The sequence below is a fragment of the Tursiops truncatus genome, chromosome 7 (genome assembly GCF_011762595.2).
Source record: "Tursiops truncatus isolate mTurTru1 chromosome 7, mTurTru1.mat.Y, whole genome shotgun sequence".
Lineage (NCBI taxonomy): Eukaryota > Metazoa > Chordata > Mammalia > Artiodactyla > Delphinidae > Tursiops > Tursiops truncatus.
The window spans coordinates 11,076,308-11,091,511 of record NC_047040.1 but is presented as its reverse complement, the minus strand read 5'-3'; the positions used below and the strand labels follow the sequence as shown (position 1 = coordinate 11,091,511).

Sequence of the window (15,204 nt, the reverse complement as noted above, 5' to 3'; positions counted from 1 at the left end):
GAGCTTCTCTGTGGGAAAACATGGTAGTAAACTATGGATACTTGCTCTTGAAAATAATACACCCTACTGAAGAAATGAGACAAATAAGTTTGTAGTTTTTTTAAAGAAAAACGTTTTATTGAAGTATAGTTGAATTACAATGTTGTGTTAATTTCTGCTGTACAACAAAGTGACTCAAATATACATATATATATTCTTTTTCATATTCTTTTCCATTATGGTTTATTACAGGATATTGAATATAGTTCCCGTGCTATACAGCAGGACCTTGTTGTTTATCCATTCTGTATATAATAGTTTGCATCTGCTAATCCCAAACTCCCCAATCCATCCCTCCCCCGCCTTTCCTCCCCCTTGGCAACCACAAGTCTGTTCTCTGTGTCTGCGAGTTTGTTTCTGTTTTGTAGATAAGTTCATTTGTGTCATATTTTAGATTCCCCATATAAGTGATATCATATGGCAATATATTTGTAGGTTGTTTTTTTTTTTTGCGGTACGCGGGCCTCTCCCTGTTGTGGCCTCTCCCGTTGCGGAGCACAGGCTCCGGACGCACAGGCTCAGCGGCCATGGCTCACGGGCCCAGTCGCTCCACGGCATGTGGGATCTTCCCGGACTGGGGCAGGAATCCGTGTCCCCTGCATTGGCAGGCGGACTCTCAACCACTGTGCCACCAGGGAAGCCCAATTTGTGGTTTTAATAGAGTGTGACAAAGATTGTAAAAGTTCTGATCCTAACTCAAATCGAACGTAACCCTAACCCAGTGGTTCTCACCAGGGGTGTTTTTGCCTCCAGGGGACAGATGGCAATATTCGAAGACATTTTTAGTTGTCATGACTGGGGGAGGGGCTGGCTACTGGGATCTAGTGGGCTGGAGACTGGAGATTCTGCTGAACATCCTACAATGCACAGGACAGGCCCCATGACAAAGAATTACCCTGCCCAAAATGTCAACAGTGTGAGGATGAGAAACCCTGACCCAAGCCCTGAGCCAACTAATGGAGTGCTTGGGAGCATAGGCGGCCACAGGACAAGCCATTTTATAATGTGCATAATATAGACAAACTTCCAGTGTGTTCCCACAATGTGCTGGGAGCTAAGTAGCCAATTGTCAGATTTCTCACTACCCTCAGCTTTCTTTCTTAAAGACAGAGTTTAATTTGCGTGAGGCCTTAGGTCAGCAACCCAATCCTACCTCACCTGGTTTTGCCTAAAAATTTGACACTAAGTAAGGTCTTCACTATCACCAGGAGACTAAAGACTACTTGTGTTTAAAGGGCTTGTCAAGAATACATTTTATGAAAATTTTATCTTTTCTACACATTACCTGGAGAGAAGAGGAATTTTTCCTGCTTCTCCCCAGGAGCAAGTACTTACAGAGGAAATAAGTGAAGGGGAACCAATTCCTAGAACAGTTTTCTAGGAGTCAAAATAGAATTTCCAGAACGGGAAACGAGAAGAATATGAGCTCAACAATGGACCCTGATATGTTCAATAAATACGTGGGTGTGGAACACCCCAACTTCAAACGTAAGTATCTTCAAAGTCTTATTTGATGTGAAGGCTTTGTTTCATCAGGAAGATCCGTGTGCATTGTTGGGCTAACTTCAAAGATGGCTCTGGGCTCTGCCTTCTGACGGTAGAGTATTAACTTCTGCATCAGCCCATCTTCCCTCTCTCTCTGCAGTTGCCTCCTTTTGGAAAAGTGTTTCAAATTTCACAAAATATGTTCTGGGAAAAAGGAAGAGTGCTTGGACATGCATCTAAAAAACCCCAAAGACTGTAGCTTCTCAGCTGGGAGGGAAGTTTTGCCAAAACAGAAAGCCCAGGAAGGGTTGAAGGGGGACTCCTGTAGCAGAAGCTGGATACCCTCCATCCCCTAGAGACCTTCTCAAGGCTTCTCCAGGCCACTCAGTCTCCCTGCCTTCTTCCTACTGGACAAGATGCAATATCAGAAATCTGTAGTAAATAAGGATGAAACAGACACATACCAGCCAACTCAAGGAAAAGCCATAAATGCTCAGGGACACCATATCCTCTCAGAGGGCCTTTCCCTTTCCAGAAGGCTCTTTGTCCTCTGCTGCCATTTTCACCAAAATCAAGGATTACTGTTTATTTGTTAAGGGTGACTATGTCCTCAGTTCTTACTAATGACAATTGAATGAAAGTATTATATGCATGAAAGGCCAGAGAGAAAATTATATGGGATAATACAGTAACTTGGTTGTGGAGAGACGATTGGATGGAGGGTTGTTAGAATCCAGTCTGGATGCACTTTTATTCTAGCAGATAATTGGATATGGGAGGGAATGGGGTAAATGGGTATGGAAAATAGTCTTAATAGAAGGCAACAAACTTTGGCAAATCCCCACATGTATAGTTAAGGAAAGATACAGATATTTAAGTTGTCTCAACTGGAAAACTTTGAAGTGATAAGACAGATTCTAGAGCAGTAACTTTCAAACCTCTTTGACTAAAGCCTGAGAAAGAAATATCTTCTATATGTTGACCAGTACATATATATGTGTGTGTAAACTAATTTTCACAGAACAGAATTTATCCTTACAGGCTGATACGCTCTCTATTCTACTCCATTCTATTCTGGTTAGAAATCCACTAAACTGATTTCAAGATCTGTATGCTATAAAGGGCCAGAGAGTAAATATTTCAGGCTGGTGGGCCACATATCTTTCTTTGTTTTTATTTGGTTGTTTGGCGGGATCTAGTTATTTATTTATGTATTTTTTTTATTTATTTATTTTTTAAAACCCTTGTCATATATTCTTTTTTCCCCCTTACAATGTTTTAAAAATGTAAAAACTATTAGCTATGGTAGCCCGTGGGCCATCATTTGCCCACCTCATATTAATGGTTTGCAAATCACAGTTTAAAGACTAGAGTTACTAAAAGGTTAGAGAGAGGAAAGAGTTTTGGTAGTTTGACTTTGAACCACCCAACTCGCCATGGCCAAACCATGTTTGACCAGTGGGACACCAATTTGCAGCCCCTGTTTTTAGCAATGAGTGAAACTCTATCTTCCATGTATAGCTTCATCAAAGCCTTTTGTTATATTGTTTCTTTTAAATTTTGTGACAAGAACTCGTTTCTTTTTCAAAGTATCTGGTATTCAATGTTGAAATCACTACAACGAGATTATCCGATAATACAATTTGAAAGAATACATTTCTTGCACAATGATAAGATAAAACTACACATACCGCTAAAGATAAACTATAGCTACCCCCAAAGTTTGCAAGGGCTTCCACTGCTCCATTATATATTGTGGAACTCTGGGACAGTGCCTTGTAATCTCACAGGATTTGAACATAGTTTAAAACCTGGCTAAAACCTGCTGTAGAAAAAGCCCACCATAGGGACCAGTAAAAAATATGTGTTGAGGAGCTTCCCTGGTGGCGCAGTGGTTGAGAGTCTGCCTGCCGATGCAGGGGACACGGGTTCGTGCCCCGGTCCGGGAAGATCCCACATGCCGCGGAGCGGCTGGGCCCATGAGCCATGGCCGCTGGGCCTGTGCGTCCGGAGCCTGTGCTCCACAACGGGAGAGACCACAACAGTGAGAGGCCCGCGTACTGCAAAAAAAAAAAAAAAAATGTGTGTTGAGGAGTAACACTCCTTCAAGTCCTAGAACTACTGCAGAAACTCTCAAAGCTACACTTTCTGGCTTTGGGCTGCTCAACTAGCCATCATCCAGGTCCCCTGAAATAGTGATTCATTCTTGGCAGACTGGTTTGTGATCCTTTTGAGGTTCCTCTAAGACAGCATCCTTTCCTGATGGCTTTGGAGGACCTTCTTTGCTGGGTTTTGCATGAAAAAAACATGCTCTTCTTAGGCATCGGTAGGAAAAGTGAGAAAACGAAGGTCATGGAGACAGAGGCCAAGGATATGACGTTGAGGTAAAAGTACGATAGGCTGGCCAGGGATACCAAGAGTTGGGCCAGCACTGAGGCTGCCGTGTAGGCCACCAGCGTGGCACTCCTGCAGCAGCCACTCACTTTCTGATAATGCTCTGGGCTGACCACGCTGTAAATGTAGGCATAGTAGGCCACCTCGGTGGCAGTGACCATCGCATAGAAGAACTCTACGACCAGCATGGTCTTCACTCCTTGGCCAAACAAGAGCGGCAGCCAGGTAATGATGAAGCTGGTCCCTTGTAGGTTGATGGCTGGCTTGTACTGGATGTGATCGGTGAGATTAAACACCGGGAACAGCAGCAGGTAAGAATACAAAGTGAAAGACGTCTTTTGTGATCTATAAGAACAAATGGGCAGGACGTGAGGACGAAACCCCAGGAAGAGAAATGTGCCATGGCTCTCTGACATATGCATTATCCGGATGGAATGTATCAATCCGAGGACACATTGCTTGGCCCCTGCCAAAGTGGGTCCACTTTGTTACCTCACATGCATTTCTGACGGTATAATGAAAAGCAAAGGAAAACTGAAATTCAAGGAAACAAACTACAACGATGATAGATGTTCATCACATGTGGATTTATTCCTCCAGGTATAACGAAAGAGCAGCTATTGCTCTTAGTTGTTATCTGCTTCTTACATTTTAACATGTAATTTGATCTGCATAAGCTATGGAGGCTGGGAAAAGAGTCCACGATGCATACATTCATCTTTCACACTGCATGGTGTTTCCAGGGCAATTCAGGGCTGCTCAGGTACTGTTGCCTGTGAACACTTAATAGTTTACTCTTCTTCAAAGTCAGAAACAAGGGTAAAAAGGAGGTTTCAGTCCTGAAGAACCCGAACATCTTCACCTTTGATCTGCATCAGTGTGCAAGGACAGACCATCGAGATACCACCGTGGTGATCACGCAAATATAAAACAAATGGTCAGTTCAAGATCGAGAGTCAAAGAAAGAAATATGTTTGTGTATCTTGCTCTTCCACATTCTTGGCCTTATTTTACTGGGCTGCGACGGAGGAGCCGTGAGAAATTGCTTAGTAGCTCTCTTGCTTAAGTCAATTTGGGTCACAGTTTCCCACAGAACACTGGCTGTATTAGCAAATTATCTGACCCCATCAATAGCACATGATTATTTCAATTTCCATAAGAGTAATGTATAGTGGAGGGGAGATGACGTAGAGGAGGTTGGGGTAGACCCTCTCGAATCTCAGTGTCTCTCAGACCTCTGAAATAAACCCACTGATTTACGAAGCCTGAGAATGTCCTTTGTTTTGACAGAACCTGTGTCCTCACCTCTTGAGTTCCCCGGTAGACTTTTTTTAAAAAATTAATTAATTTAATTTATTTATTTTTGGCTGTGTTGGGTTTTCGTTGCTGCACGTGGGCTTTCTCCAGTTGGGGTGTGCGGGCTTCTCATTTTGGTGCCTTCTCCTGTGGCGGAGCACAGGCTCTAGGTGCGCGGGCTTCGGTAGTTGTGGCACTCGGGCTCAGTAGGTGTGGTGCAGGGGCTTAGTTGCTCTACAGCATGTGGGATCTTCCCGGACCAGGGCTCGAACCCATGTCCCCTGCATTGGCAGGCGAATTCTCAACCACTGCACCGCCAGGGCAGCCCTCCCCGGTAGACTTTTGTCTAAGTGTTCTTAAAGTTTGGTAGAACGTTATTCTTCCTCTTTCTGGCCTTTAGGTGTAATTACCAACCTGGGAAAAGCTGCATTCCAGATCTGCTTTTTATGACAGTCTGGAGTCTAAGTTTGGAATCTAAATTTAGCTTAGATATCTCCCAGCTAAACCAGTTTGCAGTTAACGGCATTCAAAGTTGACATGTACTTGTGTTTGGCGTGAGGAAGAAATGGTGGATTGGGTTAGGGGGTGAGGTTTCCTTGGTGTGGGGTGGGGGGATGCGGATGGTGGCTGGGCAGGGCAAGGAAGCAAAGGGAGATAAAACTGTCATGCCCCGTTTGCTGAATCACCAGGATGTAAATCAGATGGTAGTGATTTTTTTTTTTTTTTTTCCCTAAAGAAAAGTGAACTGATTGAGTTCCTTGTCTGATCTTTGTTTTGTTTTGTTTTGTTTTTTTGTGGTACGCGGGCCTCTCACTGTTGTGGCCTCTCCCGTTGCGGAGCAACAGGCTCCGGACGCGCAGGCTCAGCGGCCATGGCTCACGGGCCCAGCCGCTCCGCGGCACGTGGGATCTTCCCGGACCGGGTCACGAACCCGTGTCCCCTGCGTCGGCAGGCGGACTCTCAACCACTGCGCCACCAGGGAAGCCCTGTCTGGTCGTTTTATTGCTCAATGGTTCAAAGCAGTGGTTCTCAAATTTCAGCATAGCTCAGATTTACCTGGGGGGATGGCTAAAAACAGATATTCAGATTCAACAGACCTTGGGTGGGGCTTAAGAACTTATATTTCCAACAACTTGCCACATGATGCTGATGTACTGGTCCGAGGACGATACTTTGAGATCCACTGACTAATGGGCTTCTTGAGATTAGATCCTATCACCTGACAGTTAAAACTGCCTTAATGTTTACAAATAAAGAGGGGAAAATCTTCAGAGGATTTCTCACATGGTTTTCCAGTAACTTTTTCCCCTCTAAATCTTACACTATCTTCTGAGACTTGCGCTCATAACTAAGAATGACTTTATTTTAGGTTAATGATAATAAGCAATGAAGTCCTCAGGTATTATTTTTTTATAACTGAAAGATTGAAGTTGTTCTGCACCCACCCTATTTTTGTTGTAGCTTGAGTTTATAGTCTTACATGACAAATACATGAAAATCATTCAGGCCCATTTGTTCACATTTGAGATGTAGGAAGTGCTGATACTTTGCTCCTACCCAAGGCTTTAGACATTGGTTCTAACTGGACTTAAATCTAAGATCAGCGTGGTAGCTAACTTACCACACTGAGGCTTATATTTTCTTCTGGTCCTGCTGAGTAAAATATGACAAATGGCTCTGATAATGTCATCATTGAGAAAAATCCAAATAAGCAGAGAATGATTGGGGGAGAAACCCAGGAATGGCTTGGTGACGTTGGGCACCAGTTCAAGGATGGTTAAACCACTGCAGAAAGAAGAGGAAAGCAGGTAAGAAGAGTGGTCATCAATCTAATTGACTTCTTTTCATGAAACTTGCATTCTCTTCCCCATGCTCCATTGTGACAGGGAGAATGTATCACAGGTCAGAACACAAAACTTGAGTCTTTTCTTTTGGATTTCTTGGTCTAAAGAGAAAACTAATGATTATTGGAAGACACTGTAGTAAGGGATTAAATTTCATCTCAGATGGAATGATGGGGTCGCTGATAGAAAAGTACTCTCAAGTTTTGCCTGAGTAAGTCAGTCACACCCTCCTTTTGTCTTTTATGGTAGAAAACAATCAGGAAATTTCTCCTGAGGCAGAAATCACGGAGAGAAGATAAGATTGGTAGAATTTAGGTAGAAAAGAGAGTTTCCAACAGACATGATTGCTAAGCAAAAACATCTACTTTGTGCCCCACCCCCCCATCAAGAGGTTATTAACATGTAGCTGTTGATAAACTGGAAATTCATTTTACTGAGTATTTAGAAGTGGTGAATAAAATGGCCTTTGGGGAGTAAGGATTTATAAAGCAGTTAGACCCCTTGCTTTTTCTAAGTACAGTCATCCCTTGGTATCCCTGGGGCATTGGTTCGGGGTGGGGGGCAGGGTGGGACGTGGATACAGGTGCTCAAGTCCCTTATATAAAATGGCACAGTTGAGTCAACACTCGGTATGGATCTGAGGTTAGTTGAATTCAGGGATGTGGAACCCGCAGATGCCGAGGGCCGACTGTATCAAACTCAAAGTGAACATTGATTTTGATTTAGTGTAAGAAGCCTTAATTAATTTTAGCTGTCATCCATTGAGGTGAATTGATTTGTTTTTAATACCTGTTTTCAGAAGAAGAATTATCCCGCCATCTAGATAATATCATGTCATGGGTAAAATGAAAACACAACACTTAGAAGTATTTTTGGGAGTTGATATTTAGCCTGTGCCCTGTTCCTATTTGTTTTCCATTTATGTTGCTAATACTGAAAAGTGAGAACTTATGTTCTGGATGATAAGCCTTAAGGTTGGCTGACAAAAAGGAAAGCCATGGGCATCTGTGAAGAAAGGCAATACACAGCTCCAGGCGAAATCTCACTCACTTGGTCATTGACTGGGTTTTCCTCTCTGAAGCCTCCTGACTCTTTCCTGCTTCTCTCCCTCCTTACTCTGTGTCTCATCTCGGTTACAGCCCTGGGCAAGACATTACGGCACAGCAGTCAAAGACAGGGCTCTAGAATCAATTAGGTCCAAATCCTTCTCTGCTACATACAGCCATGTGATCTTAGGCAAGTTCCTGGACCTCTCTGCACAGATTTCTCATGTGTAAAATGAGGACGATAATAAGTACCTTATATGGTGAGGATTACATGAATCAGTACCTGGTAGAACAATGCCAGTTCATAAGCATGAGCTATACAGTCTGTAGCATTGAGAGCTTTGAAAGGCACTGATGTGTGGACGTGCAGTTCTGCTCCGTGGCCTGGGAGATCCTCGGGAGCAGGGGTTCATCTTTGTCACCCAGAGTCTAGCACAGGATCTGACACACTGAAGGTCTCCTGGAAAGTTGTTGTAAGTACAGCCATTGGACCAAATGGAGTTTCTAACTGACCAGAAAAATTCGAAATAATGAGAACAAGAAGTTTTCCAAGTGTTCAGTTATTTAAAGTTGTTCTCTGGAGTGGGAACTACACACCATTTGATTTTCAAAAATATGTAGTTACTCTTAGAGCAGTTTTGGAATAAGGAAAAGAGGATTTCCTGGTTGGAAGACATCGGCTTTGTGGTTGAGCAAATTCAAATCTCGAATCTGCCCTCTCGAGTCGTGTGACCCTGGACAAGTTTCTTAGTGTGTTGGGACCTCAGTTTTCTTCACCTGCACAGGTGTATTGTAATGTCCATCACATGAGTGTAGCTGAGGGGAGATTTCCTGGTATAATGCCTGTCATTGTTGCAGGTACATAACATGGACTAGATTCCTGCCTCTACCTGGAGAATCCACATCCAACTTCTGTGGCAATGGATAGGGAAAATACTAGAGAGTGGTGGCATTTGGCACCATTGTGCTGGTTTCTGTTGGAGTAGGACATGCTTAATCTGCGGGTAGCTTCTAGAACCTGGGACAATTAGGTTTTAAGTGAGTGAATTTAGCAATTGAGATGTTTTTTACACAGATGAGTCCTGCTGGCAGTTAAGGGGAAGAGCCAGGGGAGTTTTCTATTCATGAGAAAGTAATCCCCAAAAGAGCAACATACTAAATAATTGCACACTTTATAAAAATTCATAATTTCTCACTGTCAGACCCACTGAAGTTTTTGAAAGTGTTTTTGAGAGAGTAGTAGTTCTTGTGATACTACTAATAAAATGCAGAGTAGAATCAAATAGTTTCTAATAGAGGTTGTATAGAGGAAATCTCAAATCCCCCTCCTGAATCTATGCCTCGGTTGTTGGCAGGGATGCAATAGCGTCATTTCTGAGACCAGGGACTTTGGTTCCAAAGAAACCATGTCTCAGGTTTTTATGTTGAAAAAAGCTTCCGATTCTACCCCTAATGTCGGCAGCCAGTGGGTAAAAGCAGAATATTGGACTCAAAATGTGTGGATTGGTTTGACTAGATTGTGGAATCCATTACCACCACCATGAAAAGACTCCTATAATAAGTGATCGCATGGGGAAATAGTACAGCAAATCCTCTCGAATGTGAGATTTCCACTACAGTACTTCAGTAAGGACAGGCTCCAAGTTTGCCCCCTGCTGTTATCTTTATTTATTGCAAAAAGACGGTGTGTTTTTATTTTACCTATCGATGTTCTGCCTGCACAGCCCCTCTGAATTGAATGACTTTCCTATGGTCTACGGAAGCCTAATGGCTCCCTAGGAAGGACTTTGAAAACATGAGGAGTACAGTAGTCCTTGATCTGTTGTCTCTGCTAAGATTGAAGGGAGCAAAAAAACTCAACCTGAAAGATGAAACACACCTTTCTTAGAGCTCTTTTTCTAATTCCAAGGCATTATTTTTTCAATTTTAAAAATTAGGGGTGGAGTTGTAACTTTAAAAAAGGCCAGATACTGAATTTACAATCCCAGATAGTCTTAGTGGTACAATTTTTAATATTTCAAGCAAGTGATAAGTTTTAGTTAATTTTTAACCCGTTGCTTCAAAGGTTACTGGTAATCAGTTAAAATGTTACCAAACAGTTGCCTTGATATGCTCCTAATTATGTTAAAATGCAAAGTTGGGTGCACTGAAAGCGGGGGGCTTCTGTTTCAGGACACTGATCTATCCTAGCGTCATTTCAGCTCTGGAGTCTGGGAACCCGGAGGCCCTGGCTGTTTGTGTAGCTGGCTCACTCCATGAGTGGGTGGGAATTAAATAAATATCCCAGCTATTATGTGATGTGGGCCATCAGACCACATATATATATATATTTTTTTTTTCTGTTGTACTTAATCATAGTTGGCTGAACTTACTCAAATCCCTTAGTCTTTCTGAGTCCCACTGATTAAAAGAAGATAAAAATTATCTACTTTAAAATGGTAAATAAAAAAGTAGATAAAAATTATCTACTTTATCATTTGTGAGGAGTCAATGAGCTCAATAGGAGAGGGCTCAGAGCAGTGCCTAACACAATAAATACCAGTGTCTTTCCCTTGCCTTTCTTTGAGAATCTGATCTAGTCTCCGTGACCCAGGAAATCACAAGGGCCAAAGAATTGCTGATAAAGTAAAAGCTCATATAAGAGCCAGCTAATTTGGACTGTGGATCATTAGTACAAAGTGTATAATTAAGGTCAAGGTTATTTTAAGACAATAAGGAGAGATTGAAAAAGTAAAGTTACAGTTTAATAAGGTTGCAAGAAAAACTATTTCTTGAAGGAATTACCTTGTCTGAAAACCCCTTATAAATACCAACTTACATAAAAAAATCATAAGTCATATTTATCTGCCCTTTAATCAAATCTTTATGATCTTTCACTACAAGAACACTTGGTCAGTTTAGTTAGGTTCTGCTCAAAATACATGTTGTCCACACACATATTTCTCCATTCAGATGTTTTACTAGTTCATTTAGATTCTTCTCCTTATAGTCTAAATTAATGAACATTTACTGTATGTACTTTTTAAAGAATTGAAAGGAAATGATCTCTATATTCCAGCTTATCATGACTCAGTGCTAAAAATATTTTTTACCCAGGTTACGTATATCAGCATTCCATAACAGCATTCTCCGTCTGGACCCTGCCTTGCCCTTTTTAACCAGTAGTGTTGGTTAATACACACTGACTATGTAGCCTCATCATTTTTTAATGGTGATTAGACAGATTTTCTCCTAGTTCACTTTCAATGCTCACTTAACTCATCTCACTATGTCCATGCTATGAGCTAACTGTAGGGACTCATTTTAATAGCATGTTTCCTTCGTACCCAGGAAATCACAAGGATTGATGAATTGTTGATACCAGTTTTGGTACTGGGAAGTAGGATGCTGCTGTGACAAACACCTAAAAATGTGGAAGTGGCTTTGGAACTGGGTAATGGGTAGAGGCTAGAAAAGTTTTGAGGTACTTGATAGAAGAAACTTAGAATACCTTAAAGAGATTGTTGGCAGAAATATGGACATTAAAGACATTTCTTGATGAGGCCTTGGAAGAAGAGAGAGGGGCTATAGAGAAAGGGTCTACTGTCTTAGAGAATTCATATATCATCATGAACAGAATAGTTAGAAATATGGATGGTAAAGGTGCTTCTGTAGAGGTCATAGATGGAAAGGAGGACCGTGTTACTGGACGCTGGAGGAAAGGTGATCTTTGTTATAAAATGGCAGAGAACATGTTTGAATTCTGTTCTATTGTTGAAAGTATAATAGAACTTGTAAGCAATGAACTTGGGTATTTTGCTTGGAGATTTCCAAGCAGTGTGGAAGGTATAGTTTGGCTTCTTGAATTTTTGATAATTTGGGCAAAATGTAAGATGTATTTCACATTAAAAAATCTTCACTAAATATACTCTATCCTGGATTTCCATGTATACATACTTTCATTATTGTTAAATCTAAATAGAACAAATGAGTCTTTATTTATATGTGGAGTAAAATTTCCCAGTTTGTTTTTACAGCTATGGATAAATATCTTTAGCTAAGTAATGAACATCATTTACATCCCATATGGTGGTTGTTTGAAAACTTAAGTATTCTCATAAAAGACTGAAATGTTAGTTTTTAAAATTTGATGTTATATGAATTGCAGAAATGATACTGCCTCGCCCTTTTAGGTGACCTGCCTTTTTAAGCAAACCATAATTTTCATATAAAAATTATAAATTTACTTATAGCTTAGTCATTACTCCACTTGTAAAGTTATCTTATACTGATTTTCTGCTTGTGAGACTAATGTGTATAACCATTGCTCTGCTTTTTACTGGCTCTGTTGTCTTTGTCAGATAATCAAGTCTTGGAAACAAGTGTGCTATGGTGGCAATGAAGGTGCCTCTTGTATGGGAGGCTGGTGCTCCCAGAGCAGTTAGTGAATTCGTGCTTTCAGTCGACGGAGCCCTCATCCATCCTAAGTATTCAGGCAGCCTCTAGGGGAAGGAAGAAAGAAGAAAGACTTTTTTTCTTGTCGTTGTAGTGAAATTGCTTTAATCCATTCATGCACCTTTATCTGGTTTCCCTGGTCATGAACAGAACATAAATTCACGATGGCTGGCCAGAAAAAAAAACTTATGCTGGAAATACATCCTTTATTCATCTTATCATAGGTCAGCTTTATAGGGTTTTCACCACTACTTCACAATGCAATCCCTGTTTTTTACAATGGGTGTTATCACCACAGAAATTTTCTTTCAAAGTAAAGTCGATCAGATCCATTCTAGAATGTTCTTTTGTCATTCATGGCAGTGCTCCAAAAAATTGGGTCCAGTGATTTGTTGGAATAGATGCAACTCCTATGGCATAAAGTGAAAACTGCTGAACAAATGCTAAGTATGGAAACTCTTCTGTTTATGAGTTTTTGGGTTTTCAACAGGCTGCTCCCAAGTTCATTTTTTCTTAATTAAAGGCAACATGGTATAAAAAATTGCTCTCCACCTGTGAGTGATAGGCTGAGTTGTGATTTTGCTCCTCATGTGGGAGGCGTGTTTAAATACTGATTTTTGGGTCCCTCCCCCATTAACTGACACAGTGGGTCTTGGGGAGGGAGATGTGGGTTCATACTGAATATTTTCATTTCTAACAAGTTCCCAGGTGATGCTGATGTTGCTGCTTGGGGACCTCACTTTGAGAGTCACTGCTTAGCAGACAGTCATCTTGGTCAACTCTTAGGTCGAAAGTTTGAAAGAAGAGATTTCTGTACTAATTTCAGCTTTACTTTCTTTGAAGATTAGACACTAGAGGGCAGTGTGACCACAGTACACACACTAAATCGAGCCTAGTGATTTCCAACTAGTCTAAACTACTGCTTCAGCCCAGGCATCTTTGATTTTAACTGTTTTGTTTATTGATGTTTCACATTGGAATATATATGTAAGAAAGGTTCTGCTGCTAAAAATAACTTTAAAAGCTGCACTCTCTCCAGTCCCTTCTTTGTAAAGTCATAGATCCTGTTATCTGGAGAGCTGGGGCTCTGGGGGGAGTGTGTGTGATTTTATGTCCCATTATTCAGACAATTTTATTTTATTTTTTTAATTTTTAAAGAATTTTTTTAAATTAATTTTTATTGGAGTAGAGTTGACTTACAATGTTGTGTTTCTGCTGTACGACAAAGTGAATCAGTTATACATATACATATATCCACTCTTTTTTGTTTTCTATTCCCGTACAGATTATTGAGTAGAGTTCCCTGTGCTATACAGCAGGCAGGCCCTTATTAGTCATCTATCTTATATATAGTAGTGTATATATGTCAATCCCAATCTCCCAGTTTATCCCTCCCTGGCACCTTTCCCCCTTGGTAACCGTAAGTTTGTTTTCTACATCTGTGACTCTATTTCTGTTTTGTAAATAAGTTCATTTGTACCATTCTTTTAGATTCCACATATAAGTGATATCATATGATATCTAATTCAGACAACTTTAGAATTGAAAGATGGGTTAGCTCTTTGAGGCTAGCATTTCTTAAGTGCTTTCAATGAACCCAAGTTCAATTAACAATGGAAATAGGGTTTTGAGACCAAGTAAGTTCGGAAACATTGGGTTAAATAAAGTTATACAGATTCCTTTACTGGAATGTTCCTCAGAGCCTTTATTTGTCAACTGGAAACCACTGCGAGGGGGTTGTAGAATGCAGGGTGACTGTGGGTATTTTGGACAGGAATCAATGATCTGGTCCTAATCCTTCATCTTTTCCAGAAGGAACAGAGACCAGTAGATAAAATGACTGCTGGGCAGGGACTTTCCACAGGATCAAACACCTACAGGACTGCGTGCAGTGACAGTGCCCAGCCCAGTCACATGCAACTCCCTGTGGGCCCTTGGGTCTTCATTTCCACTTGTTGGAATATCTTTCCTCCAAGTACCTGCAGGCCATGCCCCATCCCTTGGTACAGACTGTGTTCAAATGCCCCTTATCAGAGACAACTTCTCAGACCACCCTGTTCAATATGGCCGTTCTGATGTCATCCTCTGTTTTCTTGCCTTGCTTTGTCACCACCTGTTATATATTAATATGCTTAATCGTTTTTATCTGTTTATTCCTTCTAAAATAGAAGTGCTATAACGGAAGGGATTTTTTAAATTGAAGTATAGTTGATTTATAATGTGTTATAATGTGTTAATTTCAGGTGTACAGCTAATGACTCAGTTTATATACATATATGTATATTCTTTTTCAGATTCTTTCCCATTATAGGTTATAAGATGTCGAATATAGTTCCCTGTGCTTTACAGTAAATCCTTGTTGTTTAACAGAAGGGACTTTATCCATCTTGGTGTCTGCTATATTCCTAAGTAGATGCTTATTAACCTTTTTTGGATAAATTAACTAATGCTATCCAAGTATATAAGATTGATTATTGTATCAGTCAGGGTTCTCCAGAGAAACAGAACCGATAGGAGTTCAATATTATGTGTTAAAATGGTAAAAACTGGAGTGCTTTATGAAATAGTTCTAACAGGATCCAGATAATCTGAACACTCTTTAAATTTATAAGAAAATTTCCACTTGCGTTTCTGGGGTTAAAAGTCCAATAATATCTAACACTTTT

The 15,204-nt window shown here is 40.8% G+C and overlaps 1 pseudogene; it reads right to left on the bottom strand.

Annotated features, from left to right (window-relative positions):
* Nucleotides 1-1,537: 1,537 nt before the first annotated feature.
* LOC101335060 (thiamine transporter 2-like) lies at nucleotides 1,538-4,340 on the bottom strand (annotated as a pseudogene).
* Nucleotides 4,341-15,204: the final 10,864 nt, after the last annotated feature.